Raw genomic sequence first — 19,970 nt, forward strand, 5'->3', positions numbered from 1 at the left:
TTATTTGTTCCCTTCTTCTTCAGGGGAAAAAATCTTGAACTTCGCTCAAGAAACTATGTGCTGCAAAAAAGGCGCTTTTTAGCACAACCGTTACCCAAGATGCGTTGAGATTTCACTGCTTAATCTTCTTCTCAGTATTTCCTAGTTGCTTTTCCTCATTTCAGGTGAATTTCGTAATTCTGGACTAGCAGTTTTTTCTCTATAGTGCGTAAAAATTGACAAAAAAAGAGGCAAGTTTGCAGTGGATTTGAAAAATAAACATCTTTGACTTTCGTAAAATTTCTCAGAACACTCCTTAGTACGTCGTAAGTATAACATACTAATATGGTTTGTAGTATATTGTTTGAGATTGAAAGATAAATACAAAATCGAGTTCATGTTTTCAGCCCTTAGTATAGCGTAGTATTCGGTTTTAGGAAGCCCAAGCATGAGAACAGGGATATAGTACTGGACCTAAGAGGCTAAATTTGAAACGATGCCCGAGTTCATAGGTGTAATTTCATAGTGTGTACTTTCCTATAATGTACGATTTAAAGGTCCTACTTGCTTTGCATATTCTTTTAACGCAGTGACTTATATGACTCGGCACATTATAGCACGTGCTTCTAGGACCAACTTGTTTCATAGTTTCATGACTTTTAACGTCCCAAAGCAACCCAGGCCATGGGAGGTGCACTGAAGGGCTCTGGAAATTTTGACCACCTGTGGTCCTTTAATGTGCACTTACATCACACAGTACACGGGCGCCTTGCGTTTGCTTCCATCGGAACACGGCCGCCGTGGCCGGGATCGAACCCGCGTCTTTCGGGTCAGCAGCCGAGTGCTGTAACCACTGGGCGACAACAGCGGGGTGAACTTGTGTTTATTGGGAGCTTACGTAAGAGTTCAATGTGCACGTCGCTACTCTAACGAAGCCTTCATTGAGCTACCTCTGCTAGAGAAAAGAGCCGCGCTTGGCGTAAGAAGCCACGAGGCATTAGAAGCCACATAATGCCTCGCGAGATCCCAGATTTGATAGCAGCACGCGTCCTTTCAATAATGTTCGTGGTTGCTGACAGTGCTGCCATGCACCCTCACTGTGATTGATGTGCGGGTCACCATTCCTCAGGCAACGAGACGTGTTATTCAAAAAGCGAAGAAGCTGGTGCATGGAAAAGGCGTATGGTCAACGAAGAAGAGATTCTCAAGATATAAACGAAAGCATGGTGACATCAACGCGGTTTTGGAGTATTACATTATGGATACACTCGATCGCTCCAGACAAATTTTGAACACTACATATGCAGCAAGCATGGAGAAGGAAGGTAAGAAGGAATCGGTACCTAACTGCCTCATGATCCGGTCCTTGCAAGAAGCTTACCGCCTTTGCCAGTTAGCTCACCCTGGCTGCCATGTTCGCCTCATAGCATTTCATATCCCTGTGCCTCAAGTGGCTGAAATGCTCGCTGCAGTGCTGCTGTGCTGGGTTGTTCCACTCATGTTGTTCCGCCCAAGCTGCTGTTCTCCCTCAGCTTTGCCCATAATCTTGTGTTCCTCAGCAATGCGCTGCACTATGCCTGTGTTGGTCCCACTTGCGAGGTCAACTGAGATATCCCCACAGTGAGGAAATTCTTCATCTAGCTGCATCAGCCTCTAGTTAGAAATATGCCTTTTCTGTGTCTGAACATGCAGAAAATATTGGACAGCCTAGCATATTTCACGGTAACAATGAGCAGTTCCCTTACGAACGCATTCAGTCAAATCATCGTAACTTTTCCCTAAACACAGTTGCACCTTGTATCAATTGGGCCAATACTACATGTTTTCTGCTCTTTACCTTGTGCTGCTTAATCGGTGTTGGGATAAGATAAATGATGAGGATTTCTATATTTGTCCAACGTCTGGTGCTTTTCATTGCTGTACTTGGTGGAAACACATTTGTCTTGTAATCTAAGCCAGTTTTTAATACTCTGTGCTTTAAAATGAAGATTTGAAATATGAACACACTTAGTGGAGACGACGTATGCTCAGAAGAATAAAGGCTACGTTAACCACCTGTGTTAGAGAAATGGAACAGAAAAAGCAGAGATAGCTTCACAAGTCGCAGTGAAGCTGGACTTTCTTCAAGTAAGTCTGTGGGTAAAGGTACACTGGATGGACCCGGTGCATTTCCTCCCCTTGGTACGTCGGACAGGCCCAGAGCATTTTTTTTTTCCAAATACATTCGGCAAATCTGACAGCGTTTTTCAAAGTCCAGCGGTCTGCTCGATCTACTCTCACTGTGCTCCTGTGATTTCTGTCACGATTAGTTATACCTTGGGCTTAAGAATGTTTACTCACTGCCCGGAATGGGCCAACTGGTGTTTGGCGCACATACTCTCAGAGCTCCGTGCAATGAACTGCTTGTTCGCATGACAAACACCATGTTGTCCGGTTTCACCGTTCGCCACACGTCATTTGGTTAGGGTGTGTGAACTGCAAATTTATTGCCGGCTATTTCCAAGCTACATGGGGCACATGTGTGCTTTTCTGCCGTGTGCCAAAGCCCGCTTCGTGAACTTGAAGGCTGGTGTACTTGCGACGATCCGCTGTGCCTCAGTCGAAGCCGCATGCGGGATCGGTGCTCCACATACACGTGCGGTGTGTGGCAGAGGGGGGCCCACTGGCTCATGCCAAGCTCGAACCACTCAATATGTGCAAACTTCCGCCTGAAAGACTTTCCTCGTATTCCCCTCAGAATTGTCAATGTTGGCCTGGAAGTGGTCTGTACATGCTTCCTGCCTTGCGGTTGCTCCTCCACAATGTTCTTGTGTATGGTGGTGGAGTATATACTTGCGTCACCTATGTCAACGCTCTAAGCAAATTCGCCATACTATTGCTTTTACTATACTATTCGCCACAATATAAATATCTACAAGATGAATATTATATCTGGTGATAAAAAAACAGCTAGCATTATATTTCTTATGTAATACGGATAGGTGCATCTAGGGATATGCGTGCTGTGCAGAACTCTCGATCTAGCAAGCATCCTGCTGTGCTTCAGTGCTGGTGATAACTCGCTTAAATTATGAGTGTGTTGCCAGCAGCAATGGTGCCTTGGCTGGCAGCATCCACCACCGTGTCGGACGTGACTTTAGCCATGGGCCGGCAGCTGCATCCGCCGTGCACTCAGTGAGAATGAACTGTCTCTCATCTTTAGGCACATGAGCGAAGAAAAAAGGCGGAAATTAGAAACGCGGAGCTCGGCTTGTGTGGGATACATTGCGCTGTGGGAAGGACGAAAGAAGAAAAAGATGGAAAAAATTCTTTTTACACTATATGATGTATGCAGATGCCTGCAGAGGTGCAGTAAAGAGGGAAGTGTGCTAGGTATGCGTCCACTGTCTCATAAACAACGGCCGAGGGCAGATCTCTGAATGGCGTGCAACTGTTCATTTCCAGCAGTGTGTAGCTGTCATGTCGGTGTCCTTGCCCGGAGTGAAGGACCCCATATTTAACTAAGCAATGAGTGATGACAGTCACCAAACAGCGCGTTGCCAGTAGCTTTCCTAGTCTGTGTGCAGAGCTGTTTACGGTAGCAGAAAAGTCCCTGAAAACACACAGTGATTCACCAGCACCACTTCAAGATGTGTCCCAGCCTCTGTACTTTCTTAATTTTCTCCTTTCAGTAAGTGTAACCTCTGCAACACTGCAACATTGCCAGGTAATTTTGGCAGTGTCGCGTTGCCTCAGGGACGACTTTACCACACCTTGTGTGAGCCCATGCTGAGGCCCATACTTGCAAAGCCTCTCATTATTTTCTTTTGTTTATATTACCTTTTTTTACATTGCAATTTTTTTTCGGTATTTTTCAGAGGGAAGCCCAATTGTAAAACAAAATTGTGCTTTACAGTACATTACCGCAAGCTGTGCCCTTAGATGGCGGCAGCCTGAAGGGATACTGCAAACCAATAGCGACACCCGGAAGTCGCCACCGCAATGCCACCGAAGGTCACGGACCACCAACTTTGTTTGCAAGCAGATAGTACGGTTTAAAATATAGAAAAGCAAAGAGGCTTGCCACTGAAAGATGAGTTTAGTTACATGAACTGAAAAAGCTGACACCTTCAGCTCCTCTTCTAAAAGTGCATGCTTGAGCAAAGCATAGATATTATATGTCTGATTAAAATTTCTTCAAAGAAACCAACCAGTGCAAGGGGGCATAAATACAATGGGCATCAAAGCGACACAAGTAGCATAGTTACTCAAAGAAAAGTGGCAGCAACAAGATCAAAGGAATTAAAGGACAGATGAGGTGCTTGTTTGGTAAGAAATAGTCGCATAGAGTGAGCTCCCGACTTATCCAAGAGAGCCAGTTGTTGCTGTTGCAGGGCCCCAGAAGCACTTGCACTTGCGTTACGGGAAAAAAAAAACAAACAATACTTATTAGATGGCGCAGCATGATGCACTTTTCAACAAAGTATCTTTGCCACCATAGTACACATTCCTTTTCCAGTACTCATGAAACTGCTATCCAAGAAGGGAGGCATCAGAGGCAAAAAAGCACTCTCTTCAGTCATTTCATTTTCTGTGAAATGCTTGGTCACATTCTTCACCATTACGTCAAGTATTTTATTCTAAATTGTTTTGCTGCTATAGTGATCTGCCACATCTGGCACACACCCAAAATGCTCTTTCATGACTCTATCGTATTCACCAAGAAGCTCAGCTAATCGCAGAAAGTTTTCATTGTTTACAGTAGAAAGCTAGAGCAACACTTTCTGTTGGGCAAAGAACTGCGCAGAAGACGGCAACGTGGATGCTGCACTGCCAACATTTACCTCTGAAGAAACGGGGACAGCTATTTGTACACCTTCCCAGCTGTCGGATACACGACGAAAAAAGCTAGGCAAGGTCCATTTGATATGAAAGCTTGTATCACAGGATACCAAAATAAGACAAAAACAGCATGACAAGGAGATTTTTTTTTTTTAGGCAGAAAAGACAGGGAATGGGCCAGCAAGAATTTGTGGAGCTGTATCTATGAAGCAGCGAAAAACCAAAGGTTGCGAAGAGTGGCCAACAAGAAACTTGCCAACAACCACGATGAAAACAAGTGAAAAAATAAGACACGCTCTTGAAGGTTACAAGTGATAGAAGAGATAAGGAGCTCAGAGGGCAGCAAGTTACAGGCCAAAAGCTAAAAAGTTAAAAGGGATAAAAGTTGACAATGAGGTAAAAGACGAAGTGTAAAACCAGGAGCAAGTGGTGAAGGCAAAAAATAAAAAAATACTACTGAAGGCCCAGGATACACATGATGAGACAAGTGTTGTGTAGCTGAAACCAGGCATTTGCTAGCAGATAGGCTAGTTTTTTTTCTAATAATGAGTAATGCTGCCGTCTTGGCATTCACTGTCGGAACTGTAAAAAATTTTGCAACGTTCATCCGAATTTGAAAGAATGGAAGTAACAGCCAAGAACAAAAACACGCTGGCTTGTGAAATCAGCAAAGCAGGCAAGATACTACTGGCAATGAAGGACCAGTGCACACCTTCAGTCTCATTATTTGAAAAAGTGATAAGCCTATTTGTCACGCAATGCCAGATTCTAGATATGCGACACTTGTCTCACCATGTGCACCCTCGGCCATCAGGCGCATTTTTTATTTTTTTGCCTTTAACAGTTGCTTCTGGTTTTACATTTGGTCTTTGACCTCATTTTCACTTGTGTGACTTTAATCTTTTTAAAGCCTTTTGCCCTGTTATTCATTGGCCTGTGACGTTTTTATCTCCTTTATTGGTTTTAGCTTTCAAGACCATAACACTTGTACCATAACACTTGTACACTTGTTTCCTCCCTGGTTTCTTCCATGTTCCTTGCTGGCCATTCTTCACTAACTTTGCTTTTCTGCTGTTTCCTAGAAACAGCTGTGCGGATCCTTGCTGGCTTATTCCCTCTCTTATTTCAGACTAAAAAAAAATCCACTTGTCACATTGTTTCGGGGTATCTCCTGATATGGTTTCATCTTTGTTCGCCATGTGTGCTGACAGGAAACTGTACAAAAGTTGATCATTCACTGCTTCAGTCCATGTGGTCCTCCTTCTGTGTAGCCTGTTGTCATTTTTTTTTGCCCTGGTTCCTCAGAGATTGCAAAAAGCCAGTCTGAACAGCCATGAAATACCACATATGCTTTTTGTCTTGATCAAGTGCTCTAAGACATTCTCGAAGAGTTTCTTCGCTTGCGCCATGATGAGTTCATGCTCCTTGTCAATGCATTTGCTATGCTTCATTCTGAGACTTGCCTCTGTGCAAGCTTGATATGGTGCGAAACGATTTGTCAAATATTCGAGGCTTCCAAGAGTCTGTGCCATGTGCCTCCAGTCATTTTCTCCCGTTGCCGCTGGTGATTACATGGGATCCCGTCCCCGGAGGCCTTAGTCTTCCTGCGTCCGCGCCATACGCGGACCATGTCTTGGAGGTATTCCTCCTCGCTGGGAAGAGGCTCTTCATGTTGAACGGTTTCCATGTTAACGATCCCTATGGAGGTGGGATCGTATCCGGTGACTCGGCCTTGGACCGCCATTGCCGAGGAATCTCAGAGGAAACCCCGAACGCTGCCGGCGCAGGCCTTGCCACCGTCAGGCTTAGCGCCGCAGAGATGGGGCAAGGTCTTCAAAGCACTGAAAATGGAACAAAATTCAGCGCACCTTGGCAAATGTGGTGTCCACGGATGCCGCTTAGGTTGCCGGAGACGATGGTGCCAAGCTTTCTACGGGAAAGAGTTGAGGACCGCAAATAACAGCGATCATTGGACGCCAACACGGACGCCGGCCAGCAACGGGTGGCGGGACGCTCTGCACATGTGCAGGGCGAGAACGCGGAACATGCAGCTGTGCAACAAGCAAAACAGCCCCGGTGGCGGCCGCAGCACACGCCCCGCATCGGGAAAGACGAAATCATTGTGGTGCTTAAGCCACGAGAAACCATCGACCTGAAGGCCACCTTAGGACCTGGACAAGCCGGCGCTGCCGTTCGCAGCATCCTCGGGGACGCCGCAAGTGTGGGGCTTGCAGTGTGGCCCGTGTGGGAGCAAAATGTTCTCGTGTGCACACTGCAGTCAGTGGAACCTGCGGAGAAGCTGCTCCGGGACGTCATGCTGCCGGTCGGAGGCCGAACGCTGCTATTCCGGGGCCACCCTAAGCTCTCCGGCGAATTCTGCAAGGGCGTCATCACCGTCTCCCCGGACGAGACATCTGAGACTGTCAAGAAAAAACTCAGTGAGGACCCCAACGTAGTATCCGAGCGCAAACTGGGCAAAACGCAGGTTGCTGTGGTCACCTTTGCGGGGACAAGGGTGCCGCGGACCGTGCTTTATAGTTGCGAGCGTCTCCCCGTCCGCTTCTATAAGAAAACGATCCCTGCCTGTCCTCGCTGTGGCACGGTAGGGCATCGGGCCGACGCCTGCCCGCGGCCGCAGCCTGGACGCTGTGAACGCTGCAGGGCTCAGGTTGCTGCTGCTCCTGACGGTGGCCTAGCTGAACATCAATGCTCCCCGTGCTGCCTCATCTGCGGAGGCAGCCATCCCACCGGAGCGCCTGGCTGCGCGGGCAAGTACCGCAAGGTCGTCAAGCCGGGACGCCCACCCACCCCAAAGCAGAAGCAGACGCCGGGAACCAAAAAGGCCCAGACGCCCACGGCCGGACCCAAGCAGGCTCCGAGGCCCAAGCCCGAACCCAAGAAGGCCCAGCCCGGGCCGTCAAAATTTGTGAAGTCCGGGAACCCGACGAGGCCACCGGTCCTGAAAGCCGCGGATTTCCCACCTCCGGTACCGCGCCAAAATCACGTGAGCAGTTGGAGTGGGTTAGTCTCTGGGCCCACCCCCCTCCCTCCCCCACCGAATCCGCCCTACAGCGGCAGGTAGAGGAGCTCAGGCGCCAAAATCAAATTCTCGCCCGAAAAATTCAAGAATTAGAAGCTAAGCAGGCCGGGCAGTCTGAGCCCATGCAGAACGCTGAGCCCGAGGATAGTGATGACGGATCCTCAGTGTCATCTTGCCTAACTAGCGTCTCGCGGCAAACCGCGGACACGGTGGTCGATTCGGCCCCCGCGGACGCCCGCCGCTTTGAGGCCCTGGAGCATAAAGCCGAGCAGTTGGAGGAGCGGGTGGCAGCGCTCCCGAACCAAATTATGATTGCGGTCTGCGAGTCCTTTCAGGACATGTTCAAGGCCGCATTTGCTGCAATGCTTCCCGACATTGCGGCCCAGGTGACTGACTCTGTCCTTAAGGCGGTGCAGCCCTGGGTCAGCTCCCAAATACAAAATTCTCTCTCCTGCGACTCCCCGCAGCTAAAACGTAAAATAGCTCCTCGACAGGCAGCGGAAGAAAGCGGTTCCGGCCCGATAGCCGCGGCGTTGACGCAGCCCCTACCTGGGGCTGCGCCGGCCCCCGAACCGAGTGGCTACCCAGCACAGTAAAATAAGAACATCAGTATGGCTGGCAAACCTTCTCAGAAAGCTAAAAAATTAGACCAATTCGAAATCATTCAATGGAACTGCAGGGGTTTCAGAGCCTGGAAAAAACGGTCACATCTCCAGCTCTACCTGCAGTCCCTTGGTGACATGCCGGCGCTTCTTGGTTTGCAAGAGCCCGGCAATGATGCTAAATTCTCTGGGTATAGCTCGTTTCAGGGGGGCCCCTCGACCTGCATCCTGGTGCATAAAGCATACACCGCGATTCAGGTCGATCTTGATCTGGACACTGAGCAGGAATACACCATGGTGAGGGTTCTGCCTCTCAAGCGCCGCAACCCGTCAATACATGTGCTTAATGTGTATTGCCCCCCGCATAAGCCGCGTGTTACTTTCAGCGAAATTTTCTATCGTGCTCTCAAATCGGCTGACAATGAACCCCTGGTGATCATTGGGGATTTCAACGCACCCAGTCTACACTGGGGCTATCACTTCGAGAAAGCCAGTTGACGCAAGCTGGCGGAGCTCATCTCCATCCTTCGTCTTACGTTGCTCACGGATCCATCTTGCCCCACACGTGTGGGCAACTCGGTCACCCGTGACACGTGTCCTGACTTATCTCTGGTTAGGAACACTACAAACGCCACATGGGAGAACCTGGGGGATACCCTGGGCAGCGACCACTGCCTTCTCCGCATCACGCTTTTGGCGAATGCAGCCCGTAAAAAATGGGGCCAGGCGAAAATAACCAATTGGCACCGATTTAGAACTCAGGACGTCCCTCCGGTACTATTCTCCGACGGCTATGCGGAGTGGGCAACACAGGTCACCAACATACAGAAACAACACACGCAAACACTTCACACTACCGATGAGATCCCCGCAGTGGACAATCACCTCCTGCATCTGTGGGAGGCGCGCCGGAGCTTAACAAAACGATGGAAGAAACACAAGACGAATCGTAAGCTTAGAGCTCGTATTACACAACTTACGGAGCAGGCTGCGGCATATGCCGCCCAGCTCACAGACACCAATTGGATAGAACGCTGCAACTCGGCAGCGCGTCAGATGAGCTCGAAGGGGACTTGGCGTCTCTTGCGCAGCCTCATCGACCCTTCTCAAACGAAAGGGGAGACGCAAAAACAGCTCCGGCGGGCTCTGCACGGGTACCAAGGTACGACGTCGCAACTTGCGGACACTTTGTGCGACAGGTATCTCTGCCGCACAAATGACCCAGTTGGGCCCGAGTACACGTACTCCGGCAAGCCAAATCAGGATTTAGACGCCCCTTTTGAGTTGCATGACCTTAAGGCGGCCCTGGCTAAAATGCGCCGAGGTGGGGCACCGGGTCGGGATCACATAACAGTGAAACTGTTGGTGAACCTCTCCGACTCTGCATACCTCCATTTGCTACAATACATAAATCAGATCTGGGATGGGTGTCCGCTCCCACTCGAATGGAAAACATCGCTTGTAACGTTCATTCCCAAAGCAGGTAAAGCCGTGACTACGGACAACTTGAGACCCATCTCATTAACCTCGTGTGTGGGAAAGCTCATGGAGACGATGGTTCGGGATCGCCTCTCTCCATACATGGAGGGTAAGGGCCTCTTTGCCGACACTATGTTCGGGTTCCGCCCGCACATGTCTGCACAGGATGTCCTACTCCAACTACACAGGGACATAATACGACCCACAGCCATGCAACAAAACGACAAGGCCATTCTCGCCCTCGATCTTAAGGGGGCGTTTGACAATGTTAAACATGGCACCATACTCTCTAACTTGAACACCACTAACTGCGGGGCGAAGGTCTTCGCCTATGTCAGAGACTTCCTCTCTGCGCGTCAGGCACTCCTCCGGATCGAGGACGAGGAATACGGCCCGTACTCTATGGGTACACGAGGTACACCACAGGGGGCGGTGTTATCACCGCTCCTTTTCAACATCGCCATGATGCACCTGCCCGGCCGACTGGCTCAGGTGGATGGCATAAAATACGCACTCTACGCCGACGACATTACAATCTGCACCACCGAGGGGAGCCTTGGGGAGATGGAGGACCGCCTTCAGCAGGCCGCCTCCATAGTCGAAGCATATGCTGCCGACTGTGGTCTCCAATGTGCTCCCGCCAAATCAGAGCTTCTACACGTCAGGACAAACCACAAGGACAGCACGTCTCTACACATATCTCTGTCGGGCGGTCCCATCAGAGAAGTGGCGGAGCTCCGGATCCTGGGTCTGTTCATCAATAACAAACTTAGGCCGGACTCTACTATAGCGAAACTCAAGAGCATAGGTGAACAGGTAGGGCGCATGATCCGCCGTGTTTCCAACAAGCGGGGTGGTCTGCGGGGCAGGGACGCGCTACGGCTCGCCTATGCCTTCGTGACCAGCCGGATCCTCTACGCCGTGCCGTACCTACGCACCACCAAACAACAAGACGAGCGCATTGACGCCATCATCAGGAAGGCAACAAAGCGAGCACTGGACCTCCCGGTGGCTACCTCCAACGCCAAACTGAAGGCGTTGGGAGTGGTAAACTCCTATCAGGAGTTGCGGGAGGCCCACCTCGTGAACCAATATACGCGGCTATCGCAGACGGTGCCTGGGCGCCGCCTGCTAAACCGCTTACACATCCAACACACATGCATACCAGAGGGGACGGAGAACATCCCGGTGCTGTGGCGCCACATGCTCTTGGTCGCTCCGCTCCCGCGTAACATGGACATGGCTTCACATGAAGGCAGACGACAAGCGCGGGTTCGCACGCTTGAGAGGCAATATGGCTATAAAGAGGGCGTCTATTACGTTGACATCACAGGGCCGTCGCCCGCGGGATTCTTCACGGCTGCCGTAGTCCACCGGGGAATGAATGTCGATGGGCTATCTTTTCGGGCCCCAAATTCAACACGAGCGGAGGAAGTCGCAATAGCTCTCGCTGCCGCCGATCCAAAATCGAAAACGGTTATCACAGACTCTCGCCGGGCCTGTGAACATTATCTTGCAGGCGAAATATCACCTCTTGCCTTGCAAATTCTAAGACGTGCTCTCGCCGATCCAACTCGCACAAAAGTGATCTGGGCTCCTGGCCACCAGGGTCTACGAGGCAATGAGGCCGCTGATGCGGCCGCCCGAGCGCTCACACACCGGGCTCCTCATCCTAGCTCTCATGGCTCAGAAGCTCATAAACCGCTTCTGCGGTTCCGCGAAATCCTAATTTATTATTGCGACAGCCACCGTCTCTACCCAGCACCTGCCAAGGGGCTGAGTAAGGCGGAGGAGCGAACTCTGCGGCGCCTGCAGACAGGAACCCTTCTCTGTCCTGCAATAGCAAAACACTTCGATCCGAACACAGATGGGCGCTGCCCGCACTGTGGAGAGATCTGCGATATCTTTCACATGGTGTGGGCATGTACTCAGAATCCTCACCTTCCCCCCTCCCCCACCCCCACCCGAGAGGCATGGGAGACTGCCCTCCTCAACTGCTCCACACTGGAGTCCCAAAGGGCTCTGGTCAAGCGGGCGCGAGACGGGGCCTCGTCATGCGGTGTCCCGGACTAAGGATACCGACCATGCAGCAGGGTTTTTTTTTTTTAACCCTCAAGCTCTCTTTGATTAAAGTTTTTCACCACCACCACCACCTGTCAAAGGGCTTGCAGCAGAAACAGAATACCCTGACTTAATATGTTAAATATACAGCGTCCACTGAAGACTTTGTTGTTTTTCAGGTGTCTTTGAGAAACCTTGTTTAGGATATATGGTATTGCTCACCAGGAAGAAATTAGGACAAATTGATTAAAAGGAAAGGATTCCAGCTGGAAAACATTAAAGAAGAGAGCCATGTTGAACCTCATTTCTTAGATGAAAAATATCCAAGGAATACATGGTTATAAGTACCCCCCTCCCCAGTTGCACCCATGAATCTGCCCCTGCACTGAAGTCACTCAAATGTCTTGAATGGTTGTAATATTGGGTCACGGATGGGACCGGCCGGACTGTGTTATTGTAGTGTTCGTGGTCAGAGTCAACATGCGTTACGTTGGTGTACATATCCGTGAAGCAGCAGAGAAGTGGTATCCAGTTCTGCTTTAGTTTCTTAGGACCATGGGTACACTCCACCTGTCCCACTTTTCATGCAATCTCTCCTCTCTGGGTCGCTGTGTTTGACGATACTGGCTTTCCCAGAGCATTGCCACTTCTTTCGAAACCACTATTTAGCTCATGACGCTAATGTTTTCATCTTCCCTGCTCCACTCTTAATAGTGCCTACAAAAAAGCCAGCATAGCAAAATTTTGATAGCTTTAAACTGGGTGACAGCAGAATTCCACCCTCCGAATTCCACCCTCTCCGTTCGATGACGTTCTACGTCACACCGGCGGTAACTCAGGACGTTCTACGTCCGCCGCTTATGAACGCGGGTGGCGCTGATGAACACTCTCAAGGTTAGGTTACTAGTAAACATAAATACCCCCGAAAGCAGAAGGTTTGACAGCCGTCGCCGTAGCTCAGAGGTAGAGCACCGGACGCGTAATTCGGAGGTTGTGGGTTCGGATCCCACCGGCGCATGCGGTTGTTTTTTCTTCTGCTTTTCTAATTAATTAGCTTTAAGCGATAACATATTCCGTAATATTCTAAATTGATCAACACCACAAAATAAATAAATTTAAAAAAATCCCCTGTGCCCTTGGCTTCTGTCTTATTGTTAGTTAGTTATATGGGGTTTTATGGCGCATAAGCAACTATGGCTATCATGCGCCAAACACAAGGTTACATGATGTTATATTAAGTGTATAGATGTTATATTATATTAGATTTAAAACATTAGCTTTCTTTAGAAACTTACAAACAAGCGAAAACTCGACGAGTGTTTGCTTGCCTAAAAACGATGCGGGATGAAATGGAATGTGTTCATTGTAAAATACAGTAAAAATTTTTTTCTAAGTTTTTCAAGATGTGAACAAGAAATTAAAATATGATTAACTGTGAGCTCCTCACAGTTAATCACAGATACCTAGGTCCGCTAGGTCACGGAGGATACCGTAAGCCTTTTCCAGGTCGAAGAAGACACCGATACAGTGTTGGTTGTGGATGGGCGCTTCCCGGACTGTGTTCTCAAAGCGAACGAGGTGATCGGTTGTGGAACATGTCTTTTTAAACCCGCATTGGTGCATATCTAAAAGTTACCGGGACTGAAGTATGAAGGTTAGTCTGATGTTTAGAATGCTTTCGAATGATTTTGCTATACAGCTAGTGAGTGCTATTGGCCTGTAACTGGTGGGACTAGTTGGTGGTTTGCCAGGTTTTAGGAAGGGTACTATGATTGCTTCTTTCCATGCTTGGGGGATTTCTCCACTCATCCATATTTTATTGAAAAATTTTAGGAGAGCCTCTATGGCAGTCTCAGAGAGGTGGGCAAGCATGGCATAATGTATATTGTCTAGGCCTGGTGCTGTCTTTTTACCAGATGTTAGTACTGTGTTTAGTTCCTGCATTGTAATAAGCTGATTGTAGTCTTCATGTACGCATGTTCCAAAGGGAAGTTTTTGTTTTTCTACTATTGTTTTGTGCTTTTGGAATGTGTGTGTGTGTAGTTGGATGAGCTTGAAACTGTGCAAAAATGCTCACCCAATATGTTGGCCTGGTCCTCTAATGTTGTTTGAGTACCGGGTGTTGTTAGCATTGGAAATGTAAAAGGAGTAAAATTTCCTGTGAATTTCCGCACCTGCTCCCACATTTGTTTTGATGTCGTTGAGCTGTTTATAGAGGAGACATAAGCTTGCCATGATGCCTTCTCCGCACTGCGACGGATATAGCGAGCTTTTGCTCTCGCCTTTTTAAAGTTTATGAAATTTCCATGCGTTGGATATCTCCGAAAGATGCCCCAGACTTTGTTTTGTTTCTTTTTTGCATCTTTACATTCTTTTGTGTACCAGTATTTGTGATTTTGATTTACTATTCCACAGGATTGAGGAATAGCTAAATGTGCGGCAGCTAAGATACAATTCGTGAATTTTTCATTCATCTCATTGATGTCAAGATTTTCTAAAACTATTTTCTCTAATGTGGCTTCTGCTCTAAGAAGTTGCCAGTCGGCTAAAGGAAGCTACCAACATCGCGGTTTTGTTGGGATGAGTTGTGGTGTGGATATTAAACTGATTATTATGAGGAGGTGATCACTGCCATGTGGATGGTCAATAACATCCCATTCAAAATCGCTAAAAACAGAGGGGAGGCAAAAGACAAATCCAGTGGATTGGGAGCAGAATGTGGTTTTACCGGAATTTAAAAGGCAAATATTATTGCTCAGAATACAATCCCTTATAATCTGACCTCGCCTGTCCGTTTTTTCACTCCCCCAGAAGGATGAATGTGCGTTAAAATCGCCAACTACCAGATACGGCTCTGGTAGCTGCTCTACAAGATCTTCTAGTTCTTGTATTGTTACTGCTATGTGAGGATCAAGATATATACAACAGACTGTTATTTTTTTGTGTGTGAGCAATGTGGCAGCTACAGCTTCGAATTTAGTTTTTAGTCTAAGTTCAGGAGGTGGGACATCATTTTTTACCATGACGGCAACGCCACCTGAGAGCCGGCTTGCCATCTCTCGGTCGCGGCGGAAGACTTTACGTTTTTTGAGTATCTTTGAGTGTTTGGGACCCAAGTTAGTTTCTTATACACACAAGGCCACAGGTGAGAATGTGGCTAAGATATCATTTAAGTTATTAAATAATCCCCTACAATTCCAGTGCATTAGGAATGCCATTATGATATCTTTGGGGATGTATTTTGGAAACTTGGGTACCTACTTCTTTAGGGCCAGCTATTGGGATTTTTCCCTTTTTGCGGTCACGAGAGCTCTGCCGCCACTGCGGAGGAGGCGAGCTCGGAGTTGCGTCCATCGCCTCACTGGAGGCTCTGGAGCGCCGTGGAGAACCCATGGTTGCAATGAGTGGAGGCTTCTCCCGACTGGGAGAAGCCTTGCAGGCGGCCGACCCAAAGGCCGGCGAGCCCTTTTTCGAGAGTGGCAGGGCAGCATTCGCTGCGTCTGCCCGGGGCGCGGATGGCCCTGCCTCAGGCTCACTGCGTGTGGCCTGGGCAGGTGCCGAAGCCTACTGTGATGCCCCGTCCCGTCGCACCACATCGGCGAAATTTGTTTTTGCTGTGAACAAAAACGTTCCTTGGGCTTGTGCAAATCTTTTACGTGCTTCCTGGAATGTTATGTTTTCTTTGGTTTTGATTTTTATTATCTCTTTTCTTTCTTCCAGGATGGGCATGACCTGGAATACGCGGGGTGGTCCCCTTCACAGTTAGCGCACTTTGGCACTGCGTTGTAAAATTGCACTTATTGTAAAATGAACCATCAGGTCAGTACTCTACACACTTTCCTATCAGCGGGGCAACAAAAAATGGGAACGCGTACAAAACTCGTCACATAAACGGTTAGTTAAAGTGGACAGTTTTCAAGAGTTTTTAATGCCTCATACTGTCATGCCCAAGACGTGTTAGCAAATGTGTCCGCATTTCGGATGGATGCCTAAAACTAAAACCGAGAAGGGAAGGAAATTGGTCGAGTAGGGGAATCGAACCAAGGTCTCCGAAGTGCGAGCCGAGCACGCTAACCACTCCGCCAAGCCAGCTCGATGGTTTGGAATGAACAAACGCACGTCTAGCTAATACGGTGTCTTCGTTCACTGCCATCTTCCTCCCTTCCCGTTATGGCAATGGTCAGGTGTCCACCGAGATATGAGACAGATACATTGGCTCTTTCCCCGTTGGCGCTGCATAACCCTCCGGCACTGTTCCTCGTATTGTTCCTCCCGCTCGCTGTTCCTCCTGTTCCTCATATCGTGGTGTGTCCCTCGTATTCTCCCCTTTTCGTTTGTCTACTGGATGCTTCTATCGCACTGATTTGTGCACCTTGTTTGAATTATTCGTAATGGCAACTTGAGTTTTCTTATAATGTTTGCACTCCTTACTTTGCACCAGGGGGAAATATGTGTGCAGTTGACCTACTGCTTGCCACTGTCCTAAGAGGAATGAATCCAGCTCTGAAAAAGTCTACAGAGAGAATACTGATGGTGCATCTAGTTTGTTTAATTCGCGCTGCATGCGCTCAGAACATAAGCTAATTTCTTGCCTTTTCCCTCGAATGCCGAATACAACACTTATCCAGCAATTGCTGAGCCTGGTAACAGTTTCGCGCTATCAGGGTAAGTTCAACGCGGGGAAACCCAAGTCGCCGCTGCGAATAATTCAAACGAGGTGCACAGATCAGTGCAATAGAAACATCCAGTAAATAAACAAAAATGGGACAATACGACGAACACACTCTTAGAGCGGAGGAGGAGGGGCGCAGCTGCAAGGAGGGTTATGCAAGGCCAAGGAGGAAAGAGCCGATACATTTCCTTTAAACCAATTTACCATCGAGCCAAGCGTAGAGCTGAATGGGCGATGGCGTTCTGTGGACTCCCTGGCAGTGTTGCAAGACTCTGTCTCATTCCACTCTTAGAGGCGAAGCTGATGATATTAACCACACATCAGTGACACAAGCAGCAACACTGCGCTTAAGGCTTTCGCCTCACCGCACTTTAGGTCAACAAAGTGACCCCCTGAATTTTTTTTTATTGCAAAAGCAATACTACTCGCACTTTCAAGCCTTCGCGTGACCCAGCTGCAGTTACGTTTGACCTTTAGCGGAGTGAATATGGGTGACCAACTCGCTCCTTCAGATAGCCCGGCTGCAGTTACGCCACGCCGCGCACCTGTGGCGCGACGCACACCTGTGGCGCTACTGCCGCTGTGACGTCATACAGTCATACGTCATAAATATAGGTCTGACTACCCAACACAGCTCATGAAAGACAATAGCATTCCGTTGCTTCGTACACGCAGAAAACTTAACCGTATTTCTCAGGTAAGCTTAACATTTCTCCCCCTTCATTCATCAAGCATTCCACTGCTCGAAGGACATGCCATACTAGGGAGCACTCCTTACAGCCTCTTTTCGCTAAAACAAACTCATTTAAGCACAGTTTCTTCCCTCAAACAATAGCAGACTGGAACGCACTCCCTGAATCGATTTTTAACTCTCCTGACGTAGAACAGGCGCTAAAAACATTTTTGCTTCAGTAAAAAGGAAGTGACTCTCCTGTATTCAATTTTAAGCATGTATTTCTCTTTCCATTTTTGCTGTGTGTCACATGAAATGTTTTCACGTGGTGTTGCAATTTGTGTTTTCTTATGCCCCTCCTGCTTGGGCCAACGCTGGCCTGCAGTATTTTGAAATAAATAAATAAAAAAATACCAGCTGTAGATTGTTTTCTTTCTCTCAGTCACAACAACATCAAAAACAAAATATAAAACAAATTACCGAAGACGCTTTGAGTCGTCGCGCAGCGGCGGCCGGTAGCCAGGCGTGACCTGTAGACGCGGCGCACTGCGTTCCAAGACGCTTTCAGTCGTCTCGCAGCGGCGGCCGGTAGCCACGCGTGACCTTAGACGCGGCGCACTGCGTTCCATGACGCTTTCAATCGTCGCGCAGCGGCGGCCGGTAGCCACGCGTGACCTGTAGACGCGGCGCACTGCGTTCCAAGACGCTTTCAGTCGTCGCGCAGCGGCGGCCGGTAGCCACGCGTGACCTGTAGACGCGGCGCACTGTGTTCCAAGACGCTTTCAGTCGTCTCGCAGCGGCGGCCGGTAGCCACGCGTGACCTGTAGACGCGGCGCACTGCGTTCCATGACGCTTTCAGTCGTCGCGCAGCGGCGGCCGGTAGCCACGCGTGACCTGTAGACGCGGCGCACTGCGTTCCAAGACGCTTTCAGTCGTCGCGCAGCGGCGGCCGGTAGCCACGCGTGACCTGTAGACGCGGCGCACTGCGTTCCAAGACGCTTTCAGTCGTCGCGCAGCGGCGGCCGATAGCCACGCCTGACCTGTAGACGCGGCGCACTGCGTTCCTTCAGTTGGAGGCGCTGCGCTTTTGCTTTCGCAACCAACCAGGTTAAACAAAGCTAAGCCCCCGCCATTTTTTTTTTCGGGCGCATGCACAAGCTGGTAATCATGCGTCTTTTACACGACCAAGAGTTACATTGGGGCTAGGCTGACAAAAGATATAAAAGCATACTCAGCGCATATTCTTTCCTGTCTAGGTGCACTGTGCTTTTGAGTAGAACTCAGGATGAAACAGATGAGTCTCACCTATAAGGCTTTTGTGTCCAACGCAACAGCGGCGTAAGGAAAGGGATCCTGCCACACGCGAGGCAAAGGATAGGTAGCGGTCCCAGCTCGCTGCTGCCACCATGGCTGCCACGCAAAAAAGTACGTCATAGCCACGTGACAAGTTATAAAGAAATAGACGATGGATGGATGGATGGATGGATGGATGGATGGATGGATGGATGGATGGATGGATGGATGGATGGATGGATGGATGGATGGATGGATGGATGGATGGATGGATGGATGGATGGATGGATGGATGGATGGATGGATGGATGGATGGATGGATGGATGGATGGATGGATGGATGGATGGATGGATGGATGGATGGATGGATGGATGGATGGATGGATGGATGGATGGATGGATGGATGGATGGATGGATGGATGGATGGATGGATGGATGGATGGATGGATGGATGGATGGATGGATGGATGGATGGATGGATGGATGGATGGATGGATGGATGGATGGATGGATGGATGGATGGATGGATGGATGGATGGATGGATGGATGGATGGATGGATGGATGGATGGATGGATGGATGGATGGATGGATGGATGGATGGATGGATGGATGGATGGATGGATGGATGGATGGATGGATGGATGGATGGATGGATGGATGGATGGATGGATGGATGGATGGATGGATGGATGGATGGATGGATGGATGGATGGATGGATGGATGGATGGATGGATGGATGGATGGATGGATGGATGGATGGATGGATGGATGGATGGATGGATGGATGGATGGATGGATGGATGGATGGATGGATGGATGGATGGATGGATGGATGGATGGATGGATGGATGGATGGATGGATGGATGGATGGATGGATGGATGGATGGATGGATGGATGGATGGATGGATGGATGGATGGATGGATGGATGGATGGATGGATGGATGGATGGATGGATGGATGGATGGATGGATGGATGGATGGATGGATGGATGGATGGATGGATGGATGGATGGATGGATGGATGGATGGATGGATGGATGGATGGATGGATGGATGGATGGATGGATGGATGGATGGATGGATGGATGGATGGATGGATGGATGGATGGATGGATGGATGGATGGATGGATGGATGGATGGATGGATGGATGGATGGATGGATGGATGGATGGATGGATGGATGGATGGATGGATGGATGGATGGATGGATGGATGGATGGATGGATGGATGGATGGATGGATGGATGGATGGATGGATGGATGGATGGATGGATGGATGGATGGATGGATGGATGGATGGATGGATGGATGGATGGATGGATGGATGGATGGATGGATGGAT

General features: G+C 49.0%; 1 long non-coding RNA gene across 1 annotated transcript in view; it reads right to left on the bottom strand.

Moving 5' to 3' along the window:
* LOC149324782 (uncharacterized) overlaps positions 1-18,732 on the bottom strand; it is a 46,584-nt gene extending 27,852 nt beyond the window's left edge. The window contains exon 1 of the long non-coding RNA XR_016286700.1: positions 18,633-18,732. This is a non-coding gene — a long non-coding RNA (uncharacterized LOC149324782). The remainder of the gene's footprint in view (positions 1-18,632) is intronic.
* Positions 18,733-19,970: the final 1,238 nt, after the last annotated feature.

This window comes from Amblyomma mixtum, unplaced genomic scaffold (genome assembly GCF_055824585.1).
Source record: "Amblyomma mixtum isolate Tamu unplaced genomic scaffold, ASM5582458v1 scaffold_17, whole genome shotgun sequence".
Taxonomy (NCBI): domain Eukaryota; kingdom Metazoa; phylum Arthropoda; class Arachnida; order Ixodida; family Ixodidae; genus Amblyomma; species Amblyomma mixtum.